Here is a 21,724-nt window from a genome sequence, read left to right on the forward strand (position 1 = left end):
CTGCTGGGTAAATTAGACTTTTTGATACCTCAAAATGTGAGGTTTTAGATTTAGAATTTTAGTGCAAGACTTCAGCCATTTAGGTCTTGACATTTTCTTCTGTTTTTTTCCCATTTTGTGACTTGATTTTCCACTTTTCCTTTGCAGGATTTGTTTTTAAATAAATAAATAAATAAAATATTCCCTTACATTTAAAGACAGGGAATTTGACATATTGGTTTCAACTTTTTTTTTTATCTTTTACATCTTTTGTTCTATGTATCTAAGTAATACACATGATAAAACTCTTACAAACTCTTGTCCTAACAACAAATTTCTGAAAAGTATGGAATCATGGAACTGCTTAGGTTGGATAGGACCTCAAAAGATCATCTGGTCCAACCTTTCATGGAAAAGGGAACCTAGATGAGATAATCTAGCACTCTGAGCAGTCATATATTGAAAAACTCCAATGATGGGGACTCACCCACTTCCATGGGGAGGTCGTTCCTGTGTTTGATCGTTCTTACTGTAAAAAAAATATTTCTTATTTCAGGATGAAACCTCCCCTGGTACGACTTGTATCTATTGTCCCCTGTTTTCTCCGTGTATCTTTTTTTAGTTTGGCCTCCTCAGAAGAGGTTTTCAAAAAAAGCAAAACCATTCACAGAAACAAGAAAACAAAGGAAAAATTAAAGACACAAAATAGAGGCCAAACCATGCTGAACTAACTTTTCAACAGGTACAAATACAAAACTAAGATTCCTAAGTATAAATAAATCCAGTTTGAACTTGTGTATATGATCCCGGAGAGTACTGAATTCAGTCAATGGAAACTTCAAGTGAGAGCACCACACCCCTTACCTATTGAAAGCAATCCAGGAAAAAAAAAAATACAGCTTTTTGAGTTTTCCTAGTATAAAACATACCCTATTCTAAAAAAAAAAAAAAAAAGAATAAATGTACCTAGATATTTGTCACAAACCTGCTTTTCTTTTTTTGTTCTGCATAATCAATAATATAACTCATAACGGGTCTTCCATCCACAAGTTTGGTGTTCACCAAAAAAAGTAACTGTTCTGGAGAGAAAACAATCTGATACAATATTAACAGTTTGGGACATATCCCATATCTGACACCTCTGTTTCTAGAACAAATGGAGAGTGTAAGAACAACATAGTCTATGGAAGGAAAGAAGAAGTAGAAGGCTACTGTGAACAAAAAGCAGCTTGCTTCTTCAGTTTCTACCTTTTTAATTTGTGAGAGCCAAATAGAACATGGTATTGTATTTTGTATATATTATAAAACACATAGGTACGTAAAACTAAAATATAAATAAATAATAAATCATTTTCAATTTCAAACATTATGGGATAAAGAACTATTTTTTTTTTAATAAAGATTGATATTTTGAATTAATTTCTAGGACTTGTCTAAACACCTCAGTCCTTTCCACATACAAATTAAGATACATATAATAGGATAGTCAGAGAGGTTTTCCTTATATACATAGAATTCATTTATCTGTTGATAAAAACAACGTATTTCACTTGTCTGCAGAGTTAAATATTAGCATTCCCTTCTTTATTATTTTTTTCCAGGTGAAGTACAAAGTTTCAAAAAACAAACTTAAAGAAAACATCTCCTGGATGTTAGTATAGAAGAAGGTACCTAACGTTTGTTGACAAATGCAGTCTGATATGACTAACAGATATTAGGGTGGTGAGTCAGCACTTACTTTCAAGATGTTTGGATAGGAGCTGAGGGCAAAAGTAAGGCTTTGCAGACACTAGCAAAGAATGCCAAATCACTGGCCTCAGCTGTCCCGTTCTTAATCTTTAACCTTTCTTCCTTTCTTACTTTGGAAGGATATATTCTTCATTCCCACAGAAAACGGAGCCATTTTTTTTCCTAAATTTGGAACAGTGGGAAAAAACAATCAACTTATATATATATATATATATATATATATATATAACAAAACTTAAAAAAAAAAAAAGCCCACAAAAAACCATGCAACAACAAACAACAACAAAAAACACTAAAACAGTTTTACCTTTAAAATGAAGAAGGTATGCTTTCATTCCATTTCAATCCAGGTCATATTAAACTAAACTAAAAAAAAAAAAAAAAAGTTCAGCTTGTATTTATGCAGACCAATTAAGTATGAAAATATATGAGCAATAGCGTATTAAAAAATTACTACCCCTAATTTGCCTATATTCTTCCTTGAATGCTTATTCTGCATACAGGAGTAAGCTGAAGGTAACATGGAGATGGTGCTAGAGATAAGACATCTCCTCGCTGCAAATATCTCAAATATTTTGTTGCCCATATTTTCCTTCATGTCCATATCCCTTGTGCCCTCATGTTGGGGGAAATTGTGGTCTGTGCCTTATTCCTCTCTAACCTCCAAAAATGCTGTCTTGATGTCTCTCTGTTGTCTGTTGTGTGACACCAACCGAGAAAGCACTTCCCAAGCCAAGGAATGGGAGTGGAGGGAGAATGAGAAAGAGTTCAAGGCTCATCCAGCAGCAACATGTTGGAAATGGATTGGATAAAAAAATCGCTTTGACTCCGGGAGAATAAAAGGTTGGTTTAGCCATGAATATAGAGAGATTATGAATAAAAGAGTAAACATGGAAATAATGTTCTTCCTGCCATTGCTTTTTTTTTTTTGTCTATCTTTGTTCTCTATCAGTATATACTACCCAGATCTGCTAAAGAGATGCCTCCTTATGCTCCACAGGTTTCCTTGCTATTAGTTTGTGAGACAGTGTCAGGAATTAAAAAGAGATCGAAGAACAAAGTTAAGAGAGGCTGGTGAAATTTGCTAGTGGTACAGCTAAAATTTAGCTCATCCCTGACCACTACAGCTAGCCTTGGCATAAGAAATCATCATCTCCCTCAAATTCCAGGAAAACAGGAGGCTTTTTACATCATGTTTTTCACACAAGGGATCCCAGGGATAATGTGAGAAACCACAGAGATGAGCCACAGAATGACAAGAATATTCTGCATTATTTTAAATGTGTTAGTATCTTTTAATAAAATATGGAAAATCTTTAACTGCAATTATAAGTTACACTTTGAAAAAGTTCTATTATTCAATGCAGCTTTCACAAGAATAAAGTCATGCCAGAGCCAAGCCGGAAGGGTTTCCCTGGAAACATTTCTGTTTGAAGCTTTTATTGAAGCTTTTATTGGTTGCTGATGTAGCATATTTTACTCCGTCGTCCAGAGGAAAAAAAAAAAAGATGAAAATTAAAAACAATGTCAGAAAATATAATGTCTGTAATTCTGTGTATGTATTTCATCTTGTTATAGCAATCATGGGATTACAGGCCCTGGTCCCAGTAGGATTTGTGTCATGATATGACTAGAGTTTATAATTTAGCTAATGATTAGCTTCAAGTTCTGTTATCTACACATAGTAATAAAAAGCTGGCCTGAATTGTTGATCTCTGGTTCACCTGCTTGTAGGAAAAAGATTTTATCAAGCTAAAACAAATTGCTGGTGTAGAAAAAGAGCAATCCTTCATTCTTTCATTTTAAATTAGGAATATTTCAGACAAAATATAAAATAGGTTTTGGACTACTGCTTCTTTCTCAGAGGAAGGATATGAAACTTCCTGGCACAACCAGGGTATGGTTGTTTTTATTCCGCTCCCCTCCCCTCCCCTCCCCTCCCCTCCCCTCCCCTCCCCTCCCCTCCCCTCCCCTCCCCTCCCCTCCCCTCCCCTCTCCTCTCCTCTCCTCTCCTCTCCTCTCCTCTCCTCTCCTCTCCTCTCCTCTCCTCTCCTCTCCTCTCCTCTCCTCTCCTCTCCTCTCCTCTCCTCTCCTCTCCTCTCCTCTCCTCTCCTCTCCTCTCCTCTCCTCTCCTCTCCTCTCCTCTCCTCTCCTCTCCTCTCCTCTCCTCTCCTCTCTTTTGGAAGCTTATATAAAACATTAATTAAGAGTGTTGTTGTTTTTTGTTGTTGTTGTTGTTTTTTGCTTGCTTTTTATTATTATTATTATTATTTTGCAGTCACCTTGGCAACTGAATTCCATATTCATATTTTTTAGTGAGGGACATTTTTTACTATTGTGCATATGTATTTTTGCTCACCATTTCACCTGAACATAAACCTGGCAAGAGTCATCCACTCACGAATTCTGTTATTATAAGCCAGAGACCCTTATTCTACTCTGTAAAGATGGTCTAGCCCAGACTGCTTATTCCTCTCTACTTTTCAACATCAGATAACACACTTAAGACCAGAAGATCAACAGCCACCAGAGTCACATGTCACAGGGAAGATCAAGAGCATCATCAGTATTGTAGGCCCTTGTGGTAGAAGAGGATTTAGTAGATAAATTCCTAGATAATTCAATTACACATTCACCATCTCAAAGCTTCTGTTGCTTGGTAGAGAAAATTGTTATTTAGCAGCTAAACCCAGGGAATGAGGTCTATATGTTCTGGTTTTTATTACTTTTGTTCCAGTTTGCTGTGTCTTCTTGCATACCATTGCATCCACTGTTTCCCACATCTGTGAAATAAGTGAAGCTGCACAGGCTTCAGCTCAAACTTGTAGGAAAACTATAATCAGCCTTGCTTTGCTGCATATGTGCTAGCCAACAGCTGTGATTTCCTCAGATTTCCTATGTCTGTAAATTTTCTGAAACTGGAACTATTTTGATGTATCTAGTTATACATTCATTTTATCAGGCCACTGTATATAGTAACAAAGACAGATTAGGGGCTAGAGACTCTATGGTGTTTCTCCTATATTAACAATCAGACATATTCAAGAGGAATATCAATAGATAACGCTTTGAGATGCATTTAATTTACAATCCAGGTAGATGATTGCAGCTTCCATGGGCATGTTTAAACTAGCTCTGATCTCCCTGACCCAAACATGTGCAACTGTATAGATGCAGCAACTATACCATTAAATTCACTGAATATCTTTCCTAACTTGGACATATGCAATCAAAATTAAGGCCTGTGCTATCATAATCATTATGCCCTAAGTATAATGCAAAGGCAGTTAAAGCTAACACTGGCATGACCTGTAGTTACATCTCTGGAAAAGGTTCTAGACTTGTCAGAGGGAGATGAAGAGAGAGAGAAAAAGAGAGCTTCACTTATCCTGAAGTTTCTGATCCCCTGTGAATAATCAAATCCAAAAAGAAAAGGGGAAAAAAAAATGCCTGCACAACTGGACAACTACTTAGCCTCCCAGTCTATCATACTCTTTGAACTCTATACTACCTGCTTTAAAACTTTTGGATATTGGAAGCCATGATGTTGTTATTGTATACTTTGGCTCATACCCCTAAGTACATTCTGGTTTTGGATGAGGACAATTGTTTTTTGAGACAAAAGCTTTCTTGTGTATCAGAACTAATTTGCATGAATTCCTAGCAGAAGAATATACAGTCTTGTAATGCTTTATTTATTGTCATTATTTTCTGTAATTGCACATGTAAGTATAGGCCAATTTTAAAGAGAAAATTTATTTCTACGGAATCAATGTTCTGCTTTTATATTTAAACTGACAAATAATTCATTCACAGGGTTATACAATGAATAGTTTATACTTCATATAGCCTTAATTTTGAGAAACAATCTTCATTTCAGCCTCAGTTTTACTCACCCACCATCTATATCTCTATGTCGTCCTCTCATTTTTATTTTGGGGAACCATTTACACAAAGAATAATGAGTAACTGAACAACAGCTTGAGAAAGAGCTGGTAATCTCAAATAAGTGTCACAGAACCTTAAATGTCTGTCATGAATCCTCTCACTTTGGGCCTTTAAGGCCAGATTTTTCAAGGCTTTTAAGCACCTATATGAATATCCACTAGGATTAATTACCATTCACAGATAGATTCTGACTCCAGAAAAAAATGGTTGAAGGGATTACATTTGTAAACATAAAGAGCACAGCTTGTTCTTAAAAACAAAACAAAACCAAATCAGTACAGTTTTGCACAAATGTCTATTCCCAGCTGAATGTGTTGAAAAGGCTATCTTCTCAAGATCACAGTTTAACAGAAAAAGAAAAAAGAAACAGAAACAGAAACAGAAAAAGAAAAAGAAAAAGAAAAAAAGGAAAAAAAGAAAAAGAAAAAGAAAAAAGAAAAAAAAGAAAAAGAAAAAAAGAAAAAGAAAAAAGAAAAAGGAAAAAGAAAAAGAGGAAAAAGAAAAAGAAAAGGAAAAGGAAAAGGAAAAGGAAACGGAAACGGAAACGGAAAAGGAAACGGAAAAGGAAACGGAAAAGGAAAAGGAAAAGGAAAAGAAACACACTACTGCATTATTATTTTTTATTAATAATACCAAGAATGCTGGAGCCACTGATCTTGAACACGTTCTCACTTTCCTCACTTGTGTGATTAAAGAGGCTGATCACAGATACCGTCCTTCCCACTCTCCTCTAGCACTTGTGCAATTTGCTCTGCACAGAGGTGTTCTAGGACTGGATTCTGGTGGGAACCAATAGCTCGCAGCTTGCAGACCTAAATGCCATCTCTTGCCTTTCAAATAGAAATACATGCTTGAACAGTGATGTGTAGGCATCCTCTCTGCAAATATTTTAACAAAAGAATGCACGTTTAAACGATAGCCTGTGAAATAATTAAATGGTCTGATCTTTCAAGATGCTACTGCTATTTGAAAGTATTTATATGCATGACATTCCTGTCTAACAGCCGCTTCCTAAAAGTTGTTTTTCTTCATCATCACAAGCAATAAATATTTGTGCAGAGATAGATAGTGAATGCATTGAGTTCCAAGCTGCTGATAATACTGTTGATACACGTAGTGTATTATCTTTGTACATTATGATGTTCCCATTTCTTCAGGCTTCTTTCTCAGGGGTACAGAACATGAAGATGTTCTTAAAATATCTTATTGTTCCAAAGCTTTGGAACATTGTCACATAAAATATGTCACATTTCAGTTATTTATCATGCATTTTCATATTTTCTGTCAATGTCTGGCAAACCTTACAAGCAAGAGCTGTAGAAAAATCATGGGGCTTCACTTCTTGAGAGTTATGGAAGACTGCAGTTACCTTTCATGTGACTAGGTTTTGATGAAAAGCGAATAGCACAGGAAAGACAGTTGTTCCAGTTTCACAAAACAGACAGGAAAGACACATCTGCCCTTCATTCTTCAAATGTTTCTCCAAAAATAGTCCTGTACTAAGCGGGATTTTTAATTATATGCAACATTTGAAAAATACATATAGGGCTCAGGAAAAAAAGATATTTCTTAAGGGTCCTATTCTTTAATAGAAAATATGGAAATAATTTATTTTAAGACAGGCCAACAGTCAGTATTATTTACAGTCTATATTCATAAAATTGAAGACATACTTTAACTTCTTTCAATGCAAAGAGGTTTAAACTTCACTTCAGACTGACTCTGAAAAGAGATGCCTCTGTGCATGTGAAAGAGTAGAGCCCTGCTATCAGTCCATAATTTGTAATTCAAGTTCTTTCCTAAAGATTAGATTCTTATACTGTAACAGGTGTCCAAAAGCAGTCTTGACATTGGAAAACAGAATATGACTTATACTGCAGACTTTTTACAATATCTTATATATAAGTTTTAAAAACAACAGCTTTTAGAAATTATATTATTACATTGATTTGTCCAGTCTATATATTTCTTCTTGAGATAAATAAGTACAAACAGGGGAAGTTTTAATCTTCTGTATTGTCTCAACAGTAAAACAAACAAACAAAACAAAACAAACAACAACAAAACCTAAGATAAATATACTAATTCTGAAATTTTAAAAGCTTGTTGTTTTAAAAGTAGGTCATGTAAGGCACAGAAAATGCCCTTCAGCAACTTAGACTGAACAATGCTAGAGCTTTTCTTCTTTTAATATAAATAGCTTGAAATAGTTCTGCTTAATCATAGAATTTTTGAATTCTATCTTTTATTTCAAATCTTAAAAGACTGCTGTCTGCTTCCATCTGCATTTGGCAATAGTTTCATACAATCAGACAGTATTTTCAATGTGATCATTCATCATGCTCAGAAGTGTGAAGTTAAAAGACAAAGAGGAAGTGAAAACATATGTCGCAAGAATAATAACTTGATAAAAACACTTTATTTTAGTTAAAAAGACAACTTCTAACAAGAATAATAATCACAGCATCTTTGTTTTACTGTTGATTTTGCTCGATTTTGTCTACCTCATATTAAAATATTGCTTCTCAGAATTCGGTACAAAAAATAAAAGCAAGTATATGGAACCTGAAAGGAAAAGACAGCACCTTACGTTGGAAAAGTTGAAAGAATGGCAAAAACTTATTCCATACATCTTCAGATTCATAAGAATAGTTCAAGCTAATAATATTGGTCACTTGAAATTGCTGTTTTTCGTTAAATCTCTATAATCTTTATGTCATAGTAATAACAGTTGGAGCTTTGGCATTGACTTCAGTGGAGCCAGGATTTTAGCCCATATCTCACAACTGGCTAGGATGGAACGGGAAAATGATATTGAGTATTACATCTGTTGTGAGGTTTACACACAACTACCTATTATTACTATTTATTTTTTAAACCTATTGACTAATTCTATATTTAACAGAAGAACTTTTGGGGATTCATACAATAATATCCCAACCATTGGGATTCTTACAACAAAAGGTTTCAACTGAAAAAAATTTACCTTAACTCTCTTCACATCTGATGTAGACATTTTCACTTCACTGTGAACTATCTGAAAAATAAAATTACCCTTCAACTTTTTTCTTGTACATATCCAATCCCTTGATTTTACCTTAACAAATAAATACTGCAGTTGGAAAGGAAAGCATATCTACTATCATTTTTAGACAGAATAGTAAGACATGATCATGAAAACCTGAAGAAGAGTAGAGATTTGAAAACTGATGCAGTTTTCTGCAGCACCCTGCTGTTGAATATAGCAACAATTTTTGTGACAAACCTATCTAAACAAGTTAAATGTATCATCATTGTATCATCTATGCTGAATACAGTTCCTGATAAAATTTTAAATAAATCTGTGAGAAATTATGCATATAATGATAACATATTGGGAATTCCTGAAAAGGAGTTAATTCCTGCAATTTCATGAAATATCTGTTTGATATTCTGACTTGGATATGGAAAACGAAAGCTATATGTGTGTAGTCACAGTAAGTTCCTCTCCATTTCTTTGTCTCCCATTTTCGCTCTCCCACTTTAATGCTGCTATGGTCAGGTACCTCTGTATTCTAACCCAGCAAATGCCCTTTTCCTCTATCCACTCCTTTCTTATAATTTTCTTCTTAAAAGTAGTCTCCTCTTTCTTCATTTAGCCATTGATAACTACCAAAACACATTATGCATTTTTGTACGTGAACATTTCTGTTTCTAACTTTTTACTGCTAGGGCCCTGCTCACCACATAGGCACACATGTCTGGCTTTCAGTATCTGCGCTTGCCAAGCACAAAGTGAATACAGAACCACAGAATCACCAAAAGGCTGAGGTTGGAAGGGACCTCTGAAGATCATCTATTCCAACACCCCTACCAAGCAGGATCACCTAGAGCACATTGTGCAGGATGGCATCCAGGTGGGTTTTGAATATCTCCAGAGAAGGAGATTCACAACCTCTCCAGGCAATCTGTCCCAATGCTCTGTCACCCTCACAGTAGGGAAATGCACTCTCATATTCAGCCAGAATCTCCTGTGCTTAAGTTTGTGCCCATTGCTACTCATCCTGTTGCTGGGCACAACTGAAAAGACCAGCTCCATCCTCTTGACACCCTCCCCTCAGATATTTATACACATTGATGAGGTCCCCCCTCAGTCTTCTCTTTTCCAGGCTAAACAGGCCCAGATCTCTCAGCCTGTCCTTGTACGACAGGTACTCCTGTTCTCTAATCATCTTTGTAGCCCTCCTCTGAACTCACTTCAGTAGTTATATGTCCCTCTTGTACTGGGGAGCCCAGAACTGGACACAATACTCCAGGTGTGGCTTCACCAGGGCTCAGTAGACGGGGAGGATCACCTCCCTTGACCTGGTGGCAACACTCTTCCAAATACACCCCAGGATACCGTCGGCCACAAGGACACATTGCTACATACATGTCAGTGGAGTTAACAATGAGCATAGATTTTTACAGCATCAGAACTCATGATTTCTAAAATGCAAATACATAACAAATAAAAATAAAAATAAAAATAAAAATAAAAATAAAAATAAAAATAAAAATAATAAAAATAAAAGCAAAAATAAATAAAAATTAAAAATAATAATAAAAATAAATAAAAATAAAAATAATAAAAATAAAAATAAAAATAAAAATAAAAATAAAAATCTGTTTTACATAACTGTGCTTACTCTTTGCTTCAAAATGAACACTTTCTAGAATAATCATTGGTGTTAGATACGTATTTAGATACACATGGAACTAGCAGTCAAATTTCAGTCAGGCTAGGTTAAAGATTTCTGCTTAAGTTGTTGAAGTGCAATATTCTCCAGTGTCAACAATGTATTTTTAACTGTCGTAATCCTGTAAAATTTTTCTTAAAGGCTAACGCAGGTTAGATAATTTTAGTCTCCTTTACAAATGGTGCTTCATTAATTCATTTTTCTTCTGACAACTAGGTAATACTGTCCAGGTTTTCAGCAGAAAATCCAACTGGTTCCAAGTTTCAGAACCAATTATTATAAAGTCTTCTGTCTTTTAAATTTATGGACATATGAGGCTAAGTCTAGAATAAATGTAAAGTTCCAAACATCCTGTATACAGTGGAATGACTTTCTCCTGAGACTTGCTTAGTGAAACATTCTGAATATCTTCAGTTATCTCTGAAATATAACAGATGATTTTTGTGATTTGACATGGCACAGTGGGATGGGGGAGAGAATCAGAAAAAAAATAGTAAAATTGAAAACTCACAGGTCGAGATAGACAGTTTAATGGGACAGAAAAATAAGGCAAAATAATAATGATAATGATGATGGTAAAATAATATACAAAGCAAGTGATGCACAGTGCAATTGCTCACCACCCCTGTTTGATTGCCTGCAGCAATCCCAAGCAGCAACCACCACCTGAGTGGCCAACTCCCCCAGTTTTTATTGTTGAGCATGGTGTCATATGGCATGGGATATCCATATCCCTTTGGCCAGTTTGGGTCAGCTGTCCCGATTCTGTCCCCTCCCAGCTCCTTGTGGACCTCCAGCCTTCTCTCTGGCAGGGCAGCATGAGAAGCTGAAAAGCCCCAAAATTACTATAAACACTGCTCTGCAACAACTAAAATATTGGTGTGTACTGGGTCTGGGATAGAGTTAACTTTCCCTGCAGCAGCTCCCAGTGCTGTGCTCTGAACTTGTAGCTAGAACAGCATTGGTATCATACCAGTGTTGTGTCTACTTCTGAGTAATACTGGCACAGCATCAGGACTCCGTCTAACCCCCCCCAGAGTCAGCAGGTTGGGGATAGGCAAGAGGTGAGGAAGGAACATCACCAGGGCAGCTGACCTAAACCAACCAAAGGGTTATTCCATACCATGTGATGTCACACTCAGCAATAAAAGATGGAAAAAGGAAGAAAAGGGGAGGGGTGGGCTCTTCTTGTGAAAACGTCTGTCCTCCCAAACAACAATTACGTGCATTGAGGCCCTGCTTCAAGGACGTGGTCAAGCATCGCTCATTGGTGGGAAGTAGAGAGCAATTTCTTTCCTCTGCACTTCCACACGTCTTTGCATGTTTTTTTTTGTTTGTTTGTTTTGTTTGTTTGATTGATTTTTTCCCCTCTTCCCCTTTTCCTTTTCCCTTTAGTTTTATTATTTAATTAATAACAAATTTATCTTAATAATTATTTTTCCTTTAGTTAAATTATCCTTATCTCCACCCATGAGTTTCTTTCCTTTTCTTCTTCCCCTCCTCTTCTGAGGAGGGGGAATGAGAGAGCGGTTGTGGTGGGGTTCAGCTGCCTAGCAAGGTAAAACCACCACAGTGTGTTATCAACATTATGCTCATCCTAAATCCAAAACACAGCAACCTACCAGCTACTAGGAAATATAAAAAAATAAATAAATAACTCTATCCCAGCTGAAAACAGGAAAATGACTTGGCCATCTTGTATCACTATTATCAAAAATGTTGTCACATGAAACTATGAAATGCGACCTAATTCATCATTATAGCTGTAGAAAATATTCTAAATACACATATTTAAGGTTTCTAATTGAATTTCAATTACAGATATTATAAACTTCAGACTTTGGGTTGAACTTGTTCATATTGCCCTTACAGATTCTGGTTAACAACATTTAAATCAAAACCTCTGTATTTTTTTTTTTATTATTATATCTATATTGAAACTTTATCTTATTTTAATGCCTAACAGCTAAAGCAAAATAATATTTTTAATAATTCATTACAAATTTCATGAACATTTGGGTAAATTTGAATTTAGGAAACTGAATCATCTCTTGTTTCTAATTCATGAAGTATTTGAGTTCATCTCCAGGAAGCACTGAAATCCCCTTAGTCAGTGAACAAATAGTTTGTTTAAGTGTGGATTTTCAATCTAGCATAAGAATTTCAAGTTGTTTACACATGGACAATTTCAGTTGCAACCTGAGAGTGACTTTGAAGAAAACTCATTTTCATGCCAAAGACAATTCAAAAGCATTCTGGGTAAGTACCTCTAACAGGGTGGATGAGTTAATGTAGCTTAAACTTCTTTTTAACTTCCTGAAAGAACATTATGGAAAGTAGGAAAACAACTTTAGTGCAAGAACAATCCAGAAAATATGTGCGATACTCTTATCATGTGTGTTAAAAAGTGCATTTTGACTGACCCAGGTAAACAACCTTCTGTTGTTTTTAGCTGTTTTCTCTAATGCCTTTTATTTTTGCATTTAATGATATTTACCTTAACTGTTTGTTAAATAAAATTTCAAGGTATTATGGCATCATCTATATAGTAGATTAGTGTCTGGGTTTGCTACCAAGTTATCTACTTTAGACATCATTAGCAAGAAGTTTACGTACTCATCATCATCCTTCAACCAACAAATTTATAACTTTTGAAAATGCTAGATTACAGCTGTACATCCTGCAAACATCCTTGTTTAAACAAACTGACTTCACTGACTTCCACTGACTTCACTACTGGACTACATCTACACTGAAAGTTATTACAGATCCAGAAAAAACAGAGAGAAAACTTAATGCAAGTGGAACTCACATTATACAGTATTTTGTGAGGAACTTGCAAACACAGATCACTTGTGATTATCATTAGCTGAAAACTTTGCTTAGGAATAAAATTATTTTATATGGAATTAAATAGTCATAAGGAAAAAAATGGATTGGATATCCAAACAGCTTTAAAAAAAAAAAAAAAGTGTCTCCTTTTAACATGAGCCATGCTTTTGAGATAATATTCCCTTTGTTCCCTTATTGTCATAAAATCCACATGGCCACAGCCCTGAAATTCTCTCTGTTGACTACACCAGTAGTGTATGTCATTCTTCCTGGCAATTTAGCGCACCAGCTAGCTGAGCAGCCACTGGAATGGTGGTAATAGCAGTATTTCTTTCACCAAGCTGCTTCTTCAGAAAGTGGGAGGCCTGGGCTGTTAGCTGCCTGCAGACGAGGGGTACTACAGGCAGTAGCCTCAAACTCAAGTAATTAATACAAGCAGTTTGCCAGCCAGTCAAAAAAAGGAAAAACAGCAGAAAGAAGAATGGTGCCAGATTAATTGCTAGAAGATTAAGTTGGGAGTGAGTAGGCCTAAGAGTGAGAGGGATAGAGATGTGGAAAGCAACTAGGTACTTTATGAACAAATTTAGATAGTCTGTTATGGAATAACGATAAATACACATGAAAGAATGCAAAGGAAGTCAGTTTGTTCAGACTCCGTATTACATATCCAGAGTCAGAAACTGACTTCAAACTATAAATCTAAAAGATATGGAGAAGAGGGAACAGAGGGAAAACAGATGACAGAAATCCATGACCACTTTATGCTATCTGGTCAAATGACCCTAGTAGCCTCAAGAATGAGTATCCCTCCTAGGGAAACAAACAAAAACAAAAATAAAATAAAACAAACAAAAGTTTCTAGATTTAAATCAGTGTTTTAAGTGTTATGTGCATAAATACTATTATTGTTAAGGGACACATAAATAATCCTTTAAAATATTTGTAGGGTCTTCAGTAACAGATTTTTTTTTCTCATTAATCTTTCCTACAATAGAAAAAAAAAAGAAAAGAAAAAATGCCTCAATTTTGGAGCTAGTATTTTCTGTCAAATGATGTAGCATCTGCAACCTTTGCTAACAAGAGATTAACAGATCATTCTTACTGATGTAGACTTCAAATAGAGATACAGTTTTACCCACGTTTTACTATTTAAAACAATCTGCAAATGTCTGTAACATGGGGAGAAATTGTTTAGTAAGTGAGACCCAGAAGTTGAAAGCAAATGTCATGTCAGTTTCTGATTTCTCTTCCCCTGTATGTTTAATTTGCCCCGTCAGAAATATGTGTAGTTTTATTAAACTCTCTATCCAATACAGATACAATGTGTAGTCTGAGGTCAATGGCATCTCCCTATGTTTTGGTTTCAATTCTTTTTTGGCTACTTTGTCTTGTCTAGAACATGCATCAATAACTTATAAAACAGATTTTTTTTTACTCTTTCTGCCCCAGATTCTGAAAAATTTCTACTTAACTTTATGCAAGCTTAGTAACTTCTTCACCAGAGATATGTATAGTATTTCTCAGTTCTCTGTTTTGAATTTAATATGTTTAAACAAAGTATTTGAGTATATATATATATTAGTGTGTCTGTGTGTGTGTGTCTGTGTGTGTGTGTGTTTAACATCTATTAATATAACCTCATTTAGCATTTTTAACCTGAATGAAAAATTCAGCCAGGTTTCAAAATTCAGAACTGATGGGAATCCAGAAACTGCCTTGGAGAAGATGTGTGTCTAGAACTCCAGTCAGAATACCAGAAAAGTGTTTTTTTTTTGTTGTTTGTTTTTTTTGCTTTGTTTTGTTTTTGTTTCCTGCAAAAGAAGACTTTAAAAATTAGTAGTTTTAGAGTCTGAATTAAATTGCAGAAAAGGCATTGTAACCCACATCACTCTTCTGAAGTCTCAACACCTGTATCCTAAAGAAAATCACAAATTGGTTCCTTTCACCTGAAGCTCTCCTAAATGGCACACATAACTAGGTGCAGGAGTCATTTATGAAGAAGAGGTTGCTATCTTGGCCATCTTATCTTCTTTCTCAGAAAGAAGGTCCTTTTCCCTTTCTACACTGTGTAGATATTCTCTCTTTTCAGAAGGAAAACATTATGCCTCACTGAAGTCTGTGTGAAAGACGTGATTTCACTCTTATCTCAAAGTACTTCACACACTCACAGGGTACTACATGGAGACCCAAATGTCCTCTGACACAAAACCACTCATAGGAGGGCCGTAGAAAGTTGTCTGTGACTTAAAACAAATGTCCTTACCTGATGCCTGTGATCTCCCTGTTTCCCAAAAGTGCTCATAACTGAGATGTTAATTCTTCTGTCTCCTGAACAAGCTAGGAGAAAATAACATAATAATAATAATAACAACAACAACAATAAAAAAGTATGAGCCAATACTTCCTTAGATTAAGATTTAAGATCTGGGATGTGAAGTTTTCAAAACAGAGTACTATTAAATAAATCTGACAAACAAGGACAGAGTGAAGTCCTCCAAACCTATCAGATGGATAAATTGATAGGGAGAGTATTAATCTAAAACACACCTTTCTCTCTGTGAAAGATCTCATCATCTGTGGATCACCAGCACAGGTTACTCAAGAGTCCTGAAAAAAAAAGAAAAAAAAAAAAAAAAAGACTTCAAAAAGACAGCTTAAAGCACTCAGGTCAGGGCCACAAGGTGTTAAAGATCTGATCTGAGTTAAGTACAGGAATGGAGAGGCCTGAGTTTAACAAGCAAAGGATGTAAATGAAAACACAATCTGAGCACTTGAATATGATTGTGAGGAGGGCAGTGACATGATGAAAGGCAGAGAAGAGCTGGGAAAAAAAAACAATTCTCAAGATGTGGAAATCTAAAGATAATAAAATCTGGTGCTTTAAAATAAGATATACAAAATATATAACAAAATAACCTGACAGAAAGCAAATTAGGAAATATCCAGGCATAGCTATAACAACTAAATCCAAGGAGTTAGTAAAACTATGTAAAGTTCACTTACAGAAAATCACAAAGGACAACTCAGTTTCACAGCATGGAAATGATTCCTTTGGAATGTAGAGAAATATTTCCAATCCAAAACACATAATATAAAACAGGGCTACAATTTAATACTTCAGATAGAAATACAATGATAACACTAATCATTCCAGTTTAATTTTGTTGTTTAATTTTGTTACATTAGGGAATATTTTTGCATTACAGTATACAAAAGAACAATCATTGTGTTCCCAAGAGCTTTAAACCTTTTGTTTGTTTTGGTTTAGTTTTATAGCTATAACAGTCCTTTACAGATCTTTTTTTTTTTTTTTTTTTTTAAATAAAGATAAGTAAAGAAAAGTTAAAAATTGTAACTGGTGTTCTGGTGTTACAACAGGAAATATTACACAACATGATATATCAGTGTATATTCATATAATATGAATTAGTGTTTTGGTTTTTTTTTTGTTTGTTTGTTTTGTTTTATATCCCCTGCCAAGATACAAGGCACCTTTGGAAATGTGTGTTGATAAAGTAGATTACCTTGGCCCTTACCCTGCCTCAACCACATATCCCTCAGCCCTGCCATGAACCTTATTTTTAATTATGATTAATATATATAAAACATGCAGAGCAAAATTATGCCCTGCAAAGCAAGTGTAGGCCTCTCATAGAGTTCAATGGAAGCTGCGTGCATGTGTCAGAGGATAGAAATTGGCTCAATATGTTTAATAAAAATCATCTCTTCTGCCCTCTGCCTCCAGGCAGATTCCCATTTGTAATCCTAGTATCATCCACGATTAATAAGACACGTATTAAAAATGACAACTCTCTTTCTCCCTATCGTCTCTGAACTGATTGCTAATAAATATGTTAATATGTTAATAATTAAAATCGTCTCTCCCTGCAATCTCCTTGCCAGTAGCAGATTCCCAACACCTTAGAGCTCCCACCCTTAGAGCCATAAAAAAAAATATCTAAAGTTAAAACCATCCTCTTCAGTTGTAGAAGTCTTTTGCCATCCATTTTTTGTCTTCAGTTCCTAGAAATATTTTGGCAGCAGATATGACCCCTCCCCAGTGCATCTCTCAATCTAACTGCCACTTCTTTGAGCTAATTTTAACAGGCTGCTTCAAAGCAGGAACAAACCAAAGTGCTCAAGAGGTCAAGAGTTCCTTTGCTACATGAAGCTTGAACCCTCAGATAAGCACAGTGTGCAAGTACAAGGTAGCCAGGATAAAAGCTAAAGTGGAAAAAAAAAAAAAGGCATGCCCACCACTTTCTTGCCAACCTATGTATTTACCACGTGGAAAATTTATCTCATGAGCTCATTAATGTGGTTTTTTTTCAGCTGAGCAATAGGTTTTCTGTGATAGGTTCTTCTCTTCCAGCCCATTACTAGCAGGTAAAATTTTGTCAATTCTATTCTTTTCTACAGTCACCATTGACAGCACAAATACTGCTTAGCTAGCATCCTTGAACACCTGACTATTCTAAGTTATATATTGAAAAAGAGACAAAGATGGCTATCATTATAAAAATACAGAAAATGCAACTATTTAGTATGTCAGGTGGCTGGATTACCCAAAAGCAAATAGCAGTTATAATTTGTCTTTCATTCTGGAGAGAATAATAAAAAAACAGGAATCAACAGCTTTCTCAGGTGCATAAAGTTAAAAGAACAACTTCACAAGTGTGAGGGTCTCAATGGATGTGACAAGAGGGAATGCTGAACAATTAACAAACATTAAATTTACCACAGCCAATGAAAAGAAGACTATAGCAATAACTCAATAGTTCAATTTGATATCACTCCAGAAATGCTCAACGTTTTTATTTTATTTTTTTAATAAAAGGGTGGATAAGTGGGGAGGTGGGTAGAGATTCCTCCACAACATTAGAAAGCTCTAATGTAACACCATTGCAGTAGGGTTCAAGGAGTGTATCCTGCAGCCTTTCCAATAAAACTTGTGTTGGTATTCAGATAGTGCAGATACTCAGCAGTGTTAATTTTAATTGCAATAAAGGCTACTAAGACTTCATGTTTATCTTTACTGTCAGTACTCTGACTGTAGATTACACAGTTACTTAGTGTTAAACCTGAGACAGCAAATGGAGTAATGACAGTATTGGTTTACTATGCTTTGGAAGGAGGAAAAGAAAGGAGTTTGGGGGAATCTCTGAAACAAGATATCCAACTGTGCTTGAAAGACAATGAACAGGTCCATGCACTTCAGGAATTATGAATCCTGCTTCCATGCAGACAAGTGTTTTCTGCTACGCTCTGTATTTGCATATCAAAATGCAAAAAATGACCTATTAGAAGTCTGTCAAGAGGAAAAGAGAATTATGCCAGAGAAGTGGAGTAGAGAAAATAATAAAGAGTGTGTGACAGCAACAGAAAGAGACATGTTTTGCTGTGGAAGAACAGGTTATCTCCATAGGACTACTCAGATCCGGGAAGTAATGTCCTTGGCGAATGCCTGCAACTGCCTTTTAAAGGTAGTTTCCTTTAAACATTTTTTTTTTTCTAATGAGTTTTATTTCATTGCAAAAGACATTTTGATTACTGACTACCCATCTTCCACTTTGTAGGGAAGAGAGTTGTAGGATGTGAATATGTTGTGGAGGACTGGAGGTTAAGATGGGACTGAAAGTTAAGATCAGTCTTAAAAATGAGAGTATTGGATGAGTCAGATAATCATTTCTGGTTTGGTATTCAATAATGAATATATTCCCTGACAACAGGAAAAGTCATATGTGCATTCTGCCCATGGAAGAAAAACAAATGTGTATATCTCCTTGTAGACAAAATACATATAGAAGTTATGAGGGACTGAAAATTTTCTAGAGTATTCCAAGTCTCGTTTTAAATTCTATAGCAAAGATGCATAATTCTGTATCAGCTTTATTTTGTAAGAGGATTTAAAAACTAAATAGATTTTCTTAACCCTACTTCTTGCTTGGGATTCTGCAAAACCATCTGTCCCCCATGCTTCTGAATACACCAGGGTGGACTGCAAAATGAGAAGTTAAGAACCTAGTCCAGAAGAACAACATTCATGGGCATTGTGGATGTCTCAAAGGAATCTATTGGAGCTGAGAATTTGGCCCAGTATACTGAGTGCAGACTCTTTGGAAGAGTTCCTGCTGGCTGTCACATACCATGTAGCTGTTCAGAGCTGAAAGCTGCAACTATTAAAATACATTTTTAATAGTTGAACTTGTAAAATTTAATAATATTAATAATAATGATCTTGTAAAGTAATGAAGAAAAAGTATATGATTTTCTAAAAATGGAAATATATTAAATAATCAATTGTTATTTATTTATTTTTCCTAAGGAGAAAGTTACTTTTATCTGCTTTTCAGTAATGATATTAAATAGTCCTGTAATGTTTAGTACAGACAGCTATTTCAAACTAAAAACGACAATTTGCATTTACTGTGCAATCTATACACTCTCCAAGGAAAGATTCTCTCATTAAATGTAACATTTGGTTCAAGTTCCTGTAAGATTAAATTTTATTATTGCATTTTTTTTTAAAACAACATGAGCCTTGTAACAATTAGAACTGATTATAATCAAGTTCAAGATGGGAAACATTTCCCATGACCTCCCCTGAAGTCTTTGAATGTCCTTTGTCTTACGTTGATTCTCTTACATATGCTTGCCCTGGACTTTGCTTTAGGATGACATTTAGGGTCAAACCAGTTTCATGATCATAGTTTTTGCAAGTTTTTATTATTATTATTGTTATTTTTTTTTCTAAATGGGATTTTTTTCTTACTCTACCAGCCTAGTCAATGTCCCTTATTTAAGGTGTTGTGGAAAAAAATGTACTCATCATATATGTTAGGCTATCAAATAAATACTTTACAAAATGGCGTTAGTTGTAATAACTGTCTTCCTCAAAGTCAGTCTGTTGATTAGGCCATATGACTAATAGTTAGCAGTATTAGTTTGTCAGTGTAATGGAAATAGAGTTCCCAACAAGCAACCTCTAGCTTTAAATAAAATTATAAGTGCACACTTAAAGGATATTGCAAGCTTCAGGAATGTTCATTTATTTAAAAGACCTGAGGGAGTATTTATATACTCACTATTTCCACTCTGTCTTTTAAGAGTCCCTCACCACTACCAGAAAGGGACACCCGCTGGAAATAAAAATCAAGGACAAAAATAACCACTGGTGGTTTCTGCTAAATTGTAGCTTGCCGCTGCTGGAATCTAATGTATGTGTTCATTTAATTCCTACAGTCATGCTCTTATATTCAGCATTGATATCTGCAAGGTTATTCATGGTATTCTACAGCAAAGTGCTCTGATTTGTATTCTTTATATTGGGAAACTTTTCAGTGCATTAGGTAAAGGGCTCTTGTTTAAAGTCCCAATAAAAGGCACACGTCCTAACCACCATTATTCATCTATTTTCTATAAGACTGGCACCTAAAATGTTGCTTTTCCATTTTATGTTTATGTTTGCAATAATATTAGTTAGATTTCTAGATAAAAGAAGAAAGCGTTGTGTCAAGAAAATTATTCCTTACTTAGTGGAAAATAAAAAAATAAAAATAATAATAAAAAAAAAACACTGGAGGGAGATGTGCAGGAAAAAGAACAGCTTCAATGTGCATGTTGTTGATCCAGAGGACAATTTCCAACATTTAGTCCCTTGCTCTTAAAAAATAAACAGAACAAACAAACAAACAAAAAGTAAAATTCTAATTATAAGAACAATCAGATATCATCAAACGTGTAACAACCAAACTACAGTGTTTTGTTGATCTTTAAAACTATTTTGTAAACAGTTCACACATCCAGATTCTTACTGCATGGAGCACATGTTTTGGTGCATTTTGGGGAAATTAAATTATATAACACTTGTCACTCCAGCTTCAATTTGGTAATTAGGTACTTTACACAGAGATTGGGAATATCCATACATTTAACCCTGAGCTCAAGTGTAAGCACAGTTATGAGTTAGCCTTTATTAGAAAAGAGACAGATGAAGAAAGAGAAATACATTATTACACCAGGAAGTTAAAAAGTGTTTGAAGATTTTATTTTTTTTTTTACATACTTCATATAAAGTAGACACAGATATGAGAGCTCTTGATTTGCTTGCTTCTTCAGCAATCCTTTCATGATCAAGAATAGAAGTCATCATCAAATCATGAGCAAGATTAGAGGTGAATATTACAAAAGTGGAAGTTAGTGATAAGATGATATTCTACTAAAGGTAATGACTTTTCTCAGCTTATTGAAGTTCAGTACATTGTGTCTTGAGTGAACAGATTTCCTTGAGGTAACTAGAAAGAAAATCAGGATATATATATATATATATTTATTATTTTCCCCAGTGTGTACTAAGTGTTTCATAAAGTAAAAATATCTAAAATATAATGAAATACTTAACATATATCTTGAATAGAACTGACTTGATGTTGTCCAAAATTCAGATTCTGATAATGTGGTCCACTGCCCCTCACAGAGCTAGACCTGTTGAGCTGAGA

At 35.0% G+C, this 21,724-nt stretch overlaps 1 long non-coding RNA gene across 3 annotated transcripts; it reads right to left on the minus strand.

The window, feature by feature from the left end:
• Positions 1 to 1,652: 1,652 nt before the first annotated feature.
• Positions 1,653 to 15,834, minus strand: LOC308181711. Of its 3 annotated transcripts, none has more exons than XR_013941556.1 (4): positions 15,774 to 15,823; positions 15,490 to 15,563; positions 2,036 to 2,094; positions 1,653 to 1,890 (listed from the first exon to the last, which is right to left on the minus strand). It is a non-coding gene; the product is annotated as an uncharacterized lncRNA (long non-coding RNA). The 3 variants fall into 3 exon arrangements; XR_013941558.1 differs by lacking the exons at positions 1,653 to 1,890; positions 2,036 to 2,094 and adding exons at positions 8,156 to 8,241; positions 8,663 to 8,713 and having other exon boundaries at positions 15,774 to 15,834; XR_013941557.1 differs by having other exon boundaries at positions 15,490 to 15,823.
• Positions 15,835 to 21,724: the final 5,890 nt, after the last annotated feature.

This window comes from Anser brachyrhynchus (assembly GCF_964034855.1).
Source record: "Anser brachyrhynchus genome assembly, chromosome: 1".
Classification (NCBI taxonomy): Eukaryota; Metazoa; Chordata; class Aves; order Anseriformes; family Anatidae; genus Anser; species Anser brachyrhynchus.